The 12,255-nt window shown below is 42.1% G+C and overlaps 1 protein-coding gene across 1 annotated transcript in view; it reads left to right on the top strand.

Moving 5' to 3' along the window:
• LOC138967057 (cytochrome P450 27C1-like) overlaps nt 1-12,255 on the top strand; it is a 70,950-nt gene that overhangs the window by 44,409 nt on the left and 14,286 nt on the right. The gene's annotated exons all lie outside the window — the stretch shown is intronic.

The following is a 12,255-nucleotide window of genomic DNA, read 5'->3' as shown; positions in this document are numbered from 1 at the left end:
AAGAATCCAAAAAACAGACGGACTGCTAACGTTCGATAATCAGAATTTTAAAAAAAAGAATTGTAGGTTATTAGAATGTTTTATTATTGGAGAAAAAACACACGTTACATTTACAGTACGTCGACCCAGTGGTATTTCAAGCAGACAGACAGACAAACACGTATGATACAGATAATGAACTTATCTCAACACCGTCGATGAAACTTGCTTGCAAGATGCCGTCAAGGTGGATGATGTAGATTGATGGTTGATGGTGGGGTTAGTCTTGATGGTGGTAGTGACAGTGTGTGATAATCATTTTGGTGTCCGTCTGCTTGCTGAGATGGGAATAAAGAAGCATGTTTTTTTTTCATTTTTTTTTCATACTTTTTGTTTCAACGAGCAAACTATTGTTCTTCGTTTGCCCTTAGTGCTTACCGCCCAGTACCATTCAGACTCGTGCACAGGCAAGATAAATGGAAAATAGAGCTCACATGCATGCATATATGTCAAAACTCGATTATAAGGCAGATGTATGTACCTATACACACACGGACTTAATCTGACGCACGCAACAGGATAGATAAAACACTCGCATACGCGCACTCAGAAGCATGCATTGACATACACGAACAATCATGAATTTAAAAAAAAAACACGACTCAGGAAGCAAGCGACAGACACACAGCTAGACAATGAGCAAAACAATAACGAAGGTAGAGTAGAACGAATTGGAGGGGGGGGGGGGGGGTGCAGGTAACATCCCCCCCCCCAAAAAAAAAAAAAAAAAAAAAAAAAAAACACCCACACACTCACGAAATGAACAACAACTTTAGCGTACCACTAATAATTATCATCCTCAAACGAAGAGAACAAGGAAGAGATACAAATCGCAGGGTTACACTGCACTAAACACACGACATGACCTCCAAGCGTACACAGGTGTCGCCATAACGATCGCAGGAGGTCGCTTCGTGTATTTGTGTTGTTGCCTTAGTTGTTGTTTGTCACCGACATGCAGGTTTTACTTCTCCATGTTTGTTGCACGTTGTCATGCTTTTTGGCTTGCGAAACCCTTCGTTTTGAGTGTACGTTGGCTTCCATGCCGGCCGCTGAATTCTTTGCACCTTCCTGGTTTATTCTTTAATTTAATAGTCGTCTTTGTTCAGCAGCACTGTGTGCATCTTTTCTGAGCAGTATTGTCACAAAAGTGTTTTTCTAACTGTCTGTCTGTCTGGCTGTCTGTCTGTCTGTCTCTCTCTCTGTCTCTCTCTCTGTCTCTCTCTCTGTCTCTCTCTCTCTCTCTCTCTCTCTCTCTCTCTCTCTTTCTCTCTCTATCTTCTCGTCGGTGCTGCGTTATCGATCCCACCCCACCCTCCCCCCCTGCCCCACCCCCACCCACTCACATATGTCTCTCTCCTCCTCCTCCCTCTCTCCCATGTTCTTTTTTCACAAAGGAATTTCAGGGCCGTAACGGACAGTCAGAGGTGGGTAGGTGTAAATCGCTCAAGACATCGTTAGGCTAAAGAGATTTATCTCACAATCTACAGCTGCACCACGGACTGAAATGTTCATTCAAACGTATTCGTACTTGACATCGCTCGCTTTTGAACTCAGATCCGATGACTATCTCAAGTCTTACGGTGTGTTGGTATGCACACCGGGTGTTGCATTTGACGCAGGTGTGTTTTTATGTCTTTTTATTTATATTTTTTTGGTGTGTCCTTGTTTTATGCATTTTACATACAATGAAGGCTTTTATCTTTGCCAAAGGAATGGGTTTTTTCTTAATCGCTCACTGTTCGTAAAGCTCCTCATATCTTGGCTCCTGCAGCCGCACACCTGTTTTACGATGTTCTAACGTGAAAGCACACTTGTGTGAAACAGTGTTGATTTTTAAAACCTTTGTCATTATGTTATGCTGCTTTTTGTCATCAGCACACCTTTCAGGTTTTATGATGAATTTGTAAAGAGTTTGTTTTCTTTCTTTGTATGTGATTGTGTCCTCTTTCCCAGGTGTAACTGTTTTGGGTTGACATCCTACCGAGCAATCGACCAATGTCAATGGACACTCGCAGCAGCAGATACAACTCCCGTGGCGAGTTTTGCACATTCATACCTAGCAGAATCGTCAGTTTTAAGCACTGTAAGGAAGCTTAACGGTATTTTGCAGCAGTTTTTATTTTCCTTTGACAGACAGAAGGAGGTGACAATAAATATATGATGATACAGTAGCGGATAGACATTGTGAGATTTTACGACGAGTGGAGGCGTTAAGAAGAATTGCTGCATCCCTCGAAGGAGTCGACGTTGGGAGAATTACTTGCCCGTAAAAGAGCATTTTTATAGCAATTTAGTACCTTGTTTTCTCCGATGTTTTCTGAGTGGGCGGCGTAATACAGAACATAAAAAGCGCATATAAAAGCGGGATTCAAAGAAACAAAAAGAAACAAAATAACTTTTGAATTGTATCATCCTCTATTTTATTGCTCGGAAAAATGTTCGTGTTATTGATAGATGTCATATTTTTGTGTAGTGCACCGCAACATTAATATCTGGAATGAAACTGGGCGAAACTCACTTGATGCAGATGTATACGGGAAATAAAAAGTGCACATACAAAGAATGCATTGAAAGAAAAGAGAAAAATTATCTTAGGAATTTAGTTACAGCTCGGGAGAAAGGTTTCTATTAACGATAGCTGAATGTGTCTTCGTGTCAAAGTTAATAGTTGTAAATCTACTGGGTGTTTTTTTTATATAGTTTAAAAGTCTGGATACAGAAAGAAGAAAACTGGTCATATAAAGAATACAGATCGTAAAATAAGTGTGTTTACAACTGTCTCATTGCTACCAAAGAATGTTCAGCGTAGTCCTTCTGTTACAGATGTTAGGAGTCTCCAGCTATGAAATAAATATGTTTTTCATTCCTAATAAGAAGACTATTTTATAGTTTTCATGAGGTCGCTCCTTTTCAAAATCAACAAACAGAGCCATAAAAAAAGGGGTAAACATTCAGGGCTTTTTTGTTAGTCAGGGAAAATCAGTGAATAAAAAATCCAACCTTTTTTTGCTCAAGTAAGTGCAAGGGTGGAGGGAGGGGACAAAGGGCCACGTTCATGTCGTCTTAAAAGTCTTATCCACGTGTATGTCCTCCTACCCTCGAGGCGAAACGACAGACTAACACTCACAACATGATATTGAGAGGCCGCGGGAGTGATTTGAGTCAGACTAGCACAATTAATCCAATACGGTGTGCAGGGGTTGGCACTGAACCGTTGGTTAAGGTTATAGCCCGCTGGCTCCAGAACCCGTCTACCCGACCCAGCAGGGGTGGGTTCCTTGTCTGTACCCGAGGTGGGGGTGGCTTTTCTGACTGTCATTTGTTTTGCCAACGAGAAGAATTTTGTGTTACTCCCTCGTCGTCGTCGTCGTGTTTAATGGTTGCCGTGCCTTTGTCGTTGTTGGCGTACCGTAATTGATAGAGTTTGAGTCTTCTTGTCAACGGTCCCCCTTTCTGAGTTTTATGTGCACTCGTTCCCCAGATGGCGCCGTGGTGTTTTGCTCCAGCGGATTTGCATTCAGTCTTTTTGTTCCGGGGTTCATACTTGTACCTCACCAGACGATGTTTTTGTTAATCTTGCCCAAGATATCGTTCAACCGTGTTGCCACACAGGTCGCGGGATTTGCTTGCGCGATCTTCTTATACTTCAGAAACTGTTGAGATTAATTTTAAATGATTTTTAGAAAGAGGATGAACGTCGTTTGTTTATTTTAAGTGCTTTTTTTATCTTTGATATGGAGACAGTTCCGCATTGAGTCTCACTTACTCTTGTTGTCTTTATATAGGGCACTCACGTCCTTTTGTTTCTTATGTCTTGTGATGTTTAGGCCAATACTACTTCGCGGATATTTTCTTAGATGTTGTTGTTGACGCTGCTTCGTGTCCGACAGGCTTTTTTTGTTGTGTCTTTAAAGCACTAATCTATAATAGAATACGATAGACATTTTCTTAGACTAGTGAGTTAGTTTTTGTTGTATACCTGTCTGTACCTCCTCAACTTTCCCTCCTGTTCCACTCTTCCTCTTCCATCTCTTCATATGTTTCCCCTCGTTAGTTCCGCCTCTTCTTAAATCCTTCTTTGACAAATATATTTCCTAATATTAAATACAAATGTGAAGATTTCATATTAATAATAATAATAATAGTGGCAAGCTTATATAGCGCGAACCATGGGGTTAACCCACGCTCTCCGCGCTTTACATCAAACTGAACAATGCAATACATGTTTACAATAAATAGTATCCTAGTTCATACAGTAGTGTAAATGCCATAATGCATTAATTATACAAACAACAACATCCAAAGAAAAACACACACTCACACAAGTTAAAGCTAAGTACATAGTAAGAAAAATAATATGTTAAATCACTATATCATAGTCATAGCACACGCACACACACACACACACACACACACACACACACACACACACACACGCACACACAGCGCAGTCGATCACACCCACACACACTAACACAAGCGTGAAGCGATAGTACAGGGTATTGAAAAAGCGGATCAGGGATCTAAATAGATTTTTAAAAGATGGCAAACATATTATTTTGTCGACTTATCTTAATAGAAAACAATACACAAAGGAGAGGGGTCAAAGCAGGATTGAAAGAGGCATTGCAAGCCAGATGGAAGTGTAGAGGTCCATGCTATGGAGTAAGGTGGGGCTGCAAACAAAATGGAGGAAGGCTGTTTCCTTCCTCGTAGGTGCAGGTTTTTCCCACGAACCTCGCATAAAAACACCCAATTAGTTACTGAACAACAAAAGAATGACTCGCCATCAGTAACAGCCTCCTAGCTCCCAACCCTCCCATCTTCCTCTCCCCCCCCCCCCCCCCGTCCCCCCCCTCTCTCTCTCTCTCTCTCTCTCTCTCTCTCTCTCTCTCTCTCTTTCAACGTCCATCATCTGAGCAGGTGCGCTGGATCAAAGGAAACAAAATGTAACCAGCAACAGGTTCAGGAATCCCAGTAATATTCGGTCACGCGATGCGATGCGATGGCGGGATGCGTAGAACGAGGTGACGAGCCATAAGTGCAATTTTCTGCGCTGCGAAAACATATCGAATTAGAAATCCGATTATTCGACCTCTTGACGAAGGATTGTGTCTCACACATGCATAATTGTGTCCTTGTTTTGCTTTTCCTGTGCGCAGTATTTCCGATGTTTTCGCCATTGTCGTTGCAAGCGATGTGTGCAGGAATTTATTGGACAGTCCGGCCGTTTCGAACAGATAAACATGTAAAGTGAAAGCAAAATCGACACGTCTACTCGTCTCTCTCTCTCTCTCTCTTTATCTCTCTCTCTCTCTCTCTCTCTCTCTCTCTCTCTCTCTCTCTCTCTCTCTCTCTCTTTCTCTCTCTCTCTCTCTCTCACTCTCCCCCTCTCTCCCCCTCCCTCCCTCCCTCTCTCCCTATCTCTTACTCGCAAACACCATAAATATTATATATGTATTCCCAAACGGATTTTTGTTTTGATGTACAATTTTCATTCAATTTTCTTTTCATGTTTGCAAGCTTTTCATTTAAACTGTACAATAGCCGCCATTTATATTATATGTAATTTTCTAGAAATAGTGAACACCACTATAAGCATTATGCTTGTTGTTGTTTACTCAATATGCGTTTTTTGTAAATAATGCACAAACGTTAAATAAAACAGTTTAAACCAAGCGATGTGTTGTTTTGTTTTACTGAAGTAACATCATAATGATGTCTTCACAATGGGGTCAACAGATTGCATTTCGAGATATGAATGGTTTTGTTCCTTTGTTTTCACAAAACACGATCGAAACAGCAGTGTTTTGCTTTTCCCCAGAGACACACGGATAGCTATAAAGGGAAAGAAAATTAAAGATTGAAGATCTCTACATTTAATCATTGCTGCAATCAAAGCTAACATGAAATCGATCATGTCATCTTGTTCATGACCGTGAGGGTGAATAGTTCAGCAAACCAAACCTCATCTCTCGAGAAAGAGTGACAAAGAAGTACAGTGAAACCTTCCTTTAACCCCCCCCCCCCCCCACACACACACCACCCCGATCTAGGACTTCCCCAAATTTAAGATCGTGTTTCCTCAAATTTTCTGTCCATAAGGTCTGAGAATTGACCTCAATCCTCTATTTTAAGATGTTCTTTTCTCAAGCTCTGTAAAATAATGTACCTGTCTCCTCCATTTTAAGACCTTCTTTTCTCTCTCACTCTCAGATTTTCTGTTTATAAGGTCTGTGAATTGAGCTCCCTTTTTAAGACTCCTTCGCCTGATTTGTTTACATTTGTGGAGGTCTAAACAGTCGGGTTCCCTCGAAGTAGCGGCCTGCTTTCTTCCGGGGGCAAGCAACGTGCAGAGAGTACTATAAAGCGAGGCTACAAGATGTCGAACGAGAGGTGACCAGCTTGCTCGCTTGTTTACAACGCGCACTACACGGGTCAAAGGGGAGAGCGTACAAGTTCGGGACGTGTTTCGCATACCTCTTCTTAAAGGCACACAATCTGTTGCCTTTGATGCTCGTCAAAAGCTTTTGCTGGACCGCTTCAGGACACAGTTATTAGCCGCGTTTTGCTTGTCGTTTGCCGTGTGCTCTTGGGACATAGTTATTTGCAGTGTTTTGCTTGTATTTTGCGTTCTTTAGGGGGATAGTTATGAGCGCCCCATTGCTTGTAGTTTGCCGCGTGCATTATGGAAATTGTAATTAACAGCATTTCGCTTGTAGTGCTTTAGGGATAGAGTTGTTTGCGTGCGGATGCTTTCATAACTGCTGTTAACTGCTGCGGTCTTAAAAATAACCTGTTCATCCCTTTGAAACATGGCAGATTGATGAGGTAAACATAGAGTGTACCGATACAGTACAGATGCACGCATTGCGCTGCCTACGAAAGGTGTTATTGAGGATTGTGGGGACTTGCAAAGAATAAGGACACGTTGCATCAGTGTGGAGCCAGTACAGTAATTATCGTAAGCGCAGAAGTTTCGTCGCAGATTTGTTCTCTTTTTACATTTAGTCAAGTTTTGACTAAATGTTTTAACATAGAGGGGGGAATCGAGACGAGGGTCGTGGTGTATGTGTGTGTGTCTGTCTGTCTGTGTGTGTGTGTAGAGCGATTCAGACTAAACTACTGGACCGATCTTTATGAAATTTGACATGAGAGTTCCTGGGTATGATATCCCCAGACCTTGTTTTCATTTTTTTGATAAATGTCTTTGATGACGTCATATCCGGCTTTTCGTGAAAGTTGAGGCGGCACTGTCACGCTCTCATTTTTCAACCAAATTGGTTGAAATTTTGGTCAAGTAATCTCCGACGAAGCCCGGACTTCGATATTGCATTTCAGCTTGGTGGCTTAAAAATTAAGTAATGACTTTGGTCATTAAAAATCTGAAAATTGTACAAAAAAATGTTTTTTTTATAAAACGATCCAAATTTACGTTCATCTTATTCTCCATCATTTTTTGATTCCAAAAACATATAAATATGTTATATTTGGATTAAAAACAAGCTCTGAAAATTAAAAATATAAAAATTATGATCAAAATTAAATTTTTGAAATCAATTTAAAAACACTTTCATCTTATTCCTTGTCGGTTCCTGATTCCAAAAACATATAGATATGATATGTTTGGATTAAAAACACGCTCAGAAAGTTAAAACGAAGAGAGGTACAGAAAAGCGTGCTATCCTTCTCAGCGCAACTACTACCCCGCTCTTCTTGTCAATTTCACTGCCTTTGCCATGAGCGGTGGACTGACGATGCTACGAGTATACGGTCTTGCTGCGTTGCATTGCGTTCAGTTTCATTCTGTGAGTTCGACAGCTACTTGACTAAATGTTGTATTTTCGCCTTACGCGACTTGTTTTTTTTGCGACAGAAAAGTATGTTACAAGCAGGTATTTGATGTGGAATTTGGCGAAAGGAGGCGACCGTTCACACCTCCCGTCACTCCCGTATTAATGACGCCTTGATTGCTAAATCTGGATATTTTTGACGGTTAGTAAATACATAATGGTATCATTTTGGCATTTTATCATCAACAACAGCAACAACACATGCTTAGTATCACTTAGAACAGCTTCGTAGGGCAAACATGTCCGCGAAACGATCTGTTTAACTCTTACTTGCAACGATATTTTAAACTCCCCTTTTGACGTAACCTAAATCATGCTTCAACAAAGAGGGTTCTGTCTGTTAGAATTGCTTCGTTGGGTGGCCATGTTCAGAATAGTTTTCAAGTTCATTCTGCAGTCATGTTCATGCAATGCAGTTGTTTGCAGCATTGTTCACAAAATCTTTGTTGTGTCGCCATGTTGCCACCATTACCGGGTCGTACCTTCCAAGCAATGCACTAGCGCGGAAGTCCCAGCTTGAATGACGTAGCATGACGTCTGCCGGATATTCATTTTTACCCCCCAAGCCCCCCTGCGGAGCCGTGCTAATGATTAGGCTTTGACCGGCGAAGAGATTCCATTGAAGCTTGTTATCAATCGGCCTGAAAAGACCCGTACGCAACTCACTGCGCGTCCTATGGGGGCTAGATCGGTGCATAAAGCCCTGAGCGTGAATATGTTTGGCTGCGAATGTGTGTCAATGAATTTCGTTCCCCGTGTGCATAATGAGGTGTATATTGCGGGGTCTATGCTCGCTTTTTAAGTGCTTAAATGTTGCAAATGTCTGTGTATGAAAAATGTTGTTTATGACCTGTGCCACCCGTGAGAAGTGTGTATTTTTTTTAAACACGATGGCAAGGCAAAACTATTTTTGTTAAGTGTCAAGATGAGTCTCGATCAGATTGAGCACGGCTTAGTAAAGGGTGGGAATTGCGTTATGCTTTGAGCAGTCAGCGTGTGTAGAGCATCGATGAAGAAAACGGGATTATAACAAATTTGATGTGCTTTCTTTGAATCACACACACATTTTAAAAGAGGCTTGTACGGTTGCAAACAAGGACATGACAGACAGGCTGTCTAACAGGCAAGCACACAGATAGAAAGACAGACAGATAGACAGACAGACAAAGAAAGCTGTTGCCTCAGCGGTTTAAAAGCATATGGTCATATCAGTGCAGAGAAGGGAATGTGGAGGAGGGGGTGGGGTGGGGGGAGGGGGGGCACAGACAGCCCGACAGACAGGAAGTTGAAGAGCAGATTCATGAAGAATAAAGTACGTTCTTTGCCCCCTGGACCTACAGGACATTTTCATACTCTTCAGACTTCATGCGTCATCCGTAGCCTCGCTGAAGAGACCCCTTCTGGCAGTGTCGTTGTTGACCAAATCTTGCTCCCGGGAACATGTAAACTTATCATTACTAGGACAAAACTGAGAGCGCGAAGGTTAGTCGGAGAGGGGTTTTGGGTGTGTGTGTATGTGTGTGTGTGACTGCGCAAAGAGAGAGAGAGAGAGAGAGAGAGAGAGAGAGAGAGAGAGAGAGAGAGAGACAGACAGACAGACAGACAGACAGACAAACAGAGAAAGAGAGAGAGAGAGAGACAGACAGACAGACAGACAGACAGCTAGACAGACAGAGAGAGAGAGAGAGAGAGAGCGGCAGACAGGCAGATCCCAGGTCCTCGTATGATGATTAGTAGAGTTGTGTACTGAGTCTAACTCATCGCGTCATTTCAAAATAATAATATCCTGTTTATTAGAGCACATCTGTTGCATATAGATTGACCGCAATGATTACAATATATGCAGCATTCACTCGTATTAACGCCACTTAAAACGCAACGGAACCGTATCTTAGTTTAATCACTGGTTAAATTCCATCAGCGCTGCTTTATAATTATATTGGACCGGTGATACTTATAAGGGTGCAAAAAAACCCAGGCAAACGCGACGACACTTCCTTACTCTTTTTCTGTAATAAAAAAAACAAGTCGCGTAAGGCGAAATTACTACATTTAGTCAAGCTGTGGAACTCACAGAATGAAACTGAACGTAGTCCGCCGCTAGTGCAAAAGGCAGTGAAAGTGACGAGCCTGTTTGGCGCGGTAGCGATTGCGCTGTGCTTCATAGCACGCTTTACTGTACCTCTCTTCGTTTTAACTTTCTGAGCGTGTTTTTAATCCAAACATATCATATCTATATGTTTTTGGAATCAGGAACCGACAAGGAATAAGATGAAATAGTTTTTAAAACGATTTCGGAAATTTAATTTTGATAATAATTTTTATATTTTTAATTTTCAGAGCTTGTTTTTAATCCAAATATAACATATGTATATGTTTTTGGAATCAGAAAATGACGAAGAATAAGATGAAATTGTTTTTGGATCGTTTAATAAAAAAATAATTTTAATTACAAGTTTCCGATTTTTAATGACCAAACTCACTCATTAGTTTTTAAGCCACCAAGCTGAAATGCAATACCAAACCCCGGCCTTCGTCAAGATTGATTCAATTTAATGGAAAAATGAGGGTGTGACAGTGACGCCTCAACTTTTACAAAAAGCCGGATATGACGTCATCAAAGGTATTTATCGAAAAAAAGAAAAAAACTTCCGGGGATATCATACCCAGGAACTCTCATGTCAAATTTCATAAAGATCGGCCCAGTAGTTTAGTCTGAATCGCTCTACACACACACAGACAGACAGACAGACAGACAGACAGACACACACACACACACACACACACACACACACACACACACACACACACACACACACACACACACACATACATACACCACGACCCTCGTCTCGATTCCCCCCTCTATGTTAAAACATTTAGTCAAAACTTGACTAAATGTAAAAAGTACACATTTTATTTTATTGCCGACATTTGAAACTCAAGTTTATGGCGCTGACGTGTCAAAAGTATTTGATCAAATCTGATCGTTTTACATCATGCCGTGTCTCTCTCGCCTTTTGTCGCTGAATCAGCGGCGCAGCTGCGCAATTTGCATAATGTTCCAAGGCCCGTAACTCCAGTTATGCTTATGATAAAGCAGACGACACTTATTGTCAATTGAAGGCGTGAAGCGATCTGTGAGATTGTATTCTACTGAGTCAGCTGGATTGTTCAGTAAAAATCCAGTAAGTTTTTTTCCCACGTAAGAAAAGTCGTTTGGGGTGTGAAAATTATGCGTCGGGGGAGGGGGAACGGTGGAGACAGTCTGTGCGTGTAGACGGCCATTGCAAGAGGCACGTTTTCGATGTGAATTTTCGTAAGTGAATACTTAGACATCTGTTTGCAAAGTGCTCTCTCTCTCTCTCTCTCTCTCTCTCTCTCTCTCTCTCTCTCTCTCTCTCTCTCTCTCTCTCTCTCTCTCTCTCTCTCTCCCCTCTCTCTCTCTCTCTCTCTCTCTTTCTCTCTCTCTCTCCTTCTCCTCCTCCATCTCCTCCACCTCTCTCTGTCAACACCATCAAAAACAACTTATTATTTCTCATTCTTCCTCTTTCAGTCAACACTGTTACGGAAGCCCGCAGCATACAAGCAGAGTATGTATACGTACGGTACCTTGCGGGGCAGTGATTTCTTTCATCCAATAACTGCATAAATTGTATCGAGTGTATGCTTAGCTCGGGGTGAGGCCAGAGCGGTCCGTGCCCCCTGCTGCTTACTCTCCACATTGATTACAAGCAAATGAAATTCAATTGAGGGAACGTGGCCCCACTTCATGGGGCCAGGATGTTTGGCTGGGACGACGAAGAGTTGGGTCAGTCGGTACAGAAAGACACCCTCCTCCTTACCTCCCTTGTCCCTCTCCTTCCTCTGTCACCTTTCCTTCCCTCTGCGCCCCCCCCCCCCCCCTTCCTACGCCCCTCTCTACACCCTCTCCCCATAATTGTTTGAAGTGCGGTGTGTGCAGAAGAGGGTCTCCTTCCCTCTCGCCCCTTCCACCTCTGCCTTCAATCCCACTCGTTCCCAAAGCAAATGAAAACGATCGGAGTTGAAATATTCTTTGCCAAGGGCACACAAGCACTTGAAAGTGAATTATGGAATGTAGCGGCGCGACGATCTCTCTCTCTCTCTCTCTCTCTCTCTCTCTCTCTCTCTCTCTCTCTCTCTCTCTCTCTCTCTCTCTCTCTCTCTCTTTCTCTCTCTCTCTCTCTCTCTCTCTCTCTCTCTCTCTCTCTCTCTCTCTCTCTCTCTCTCTCTCTCTCTCTCTCTCAAATTCGTTATTTTCGTCGTATTTAATGTTTTAATTCTTAACATTGACGTGACCCAGTGTCTCAGTCTTTATTGTCGTTTTTACTTCGATAAC

This window comes from Littorina saxatilis, linkage group LG1 (genome assembly GCF_037325665.1).
Source record: "Littorina saxatilis isolate snail1 linkage group LG1, US_GU_Lsax_2.0, whole genome shotgun sequence".
Lineage (NCBI taxonomy): Eukaryota > Metazoa > Mollusca > Gastropoda > Littorinimorpha > Littorinidae > Littorina > Littorina saxatilis.
Note: the sequence above shows the minus strand (reverse complement) of the source record. Positions and strands in the feature narration are given on the sequence as shown.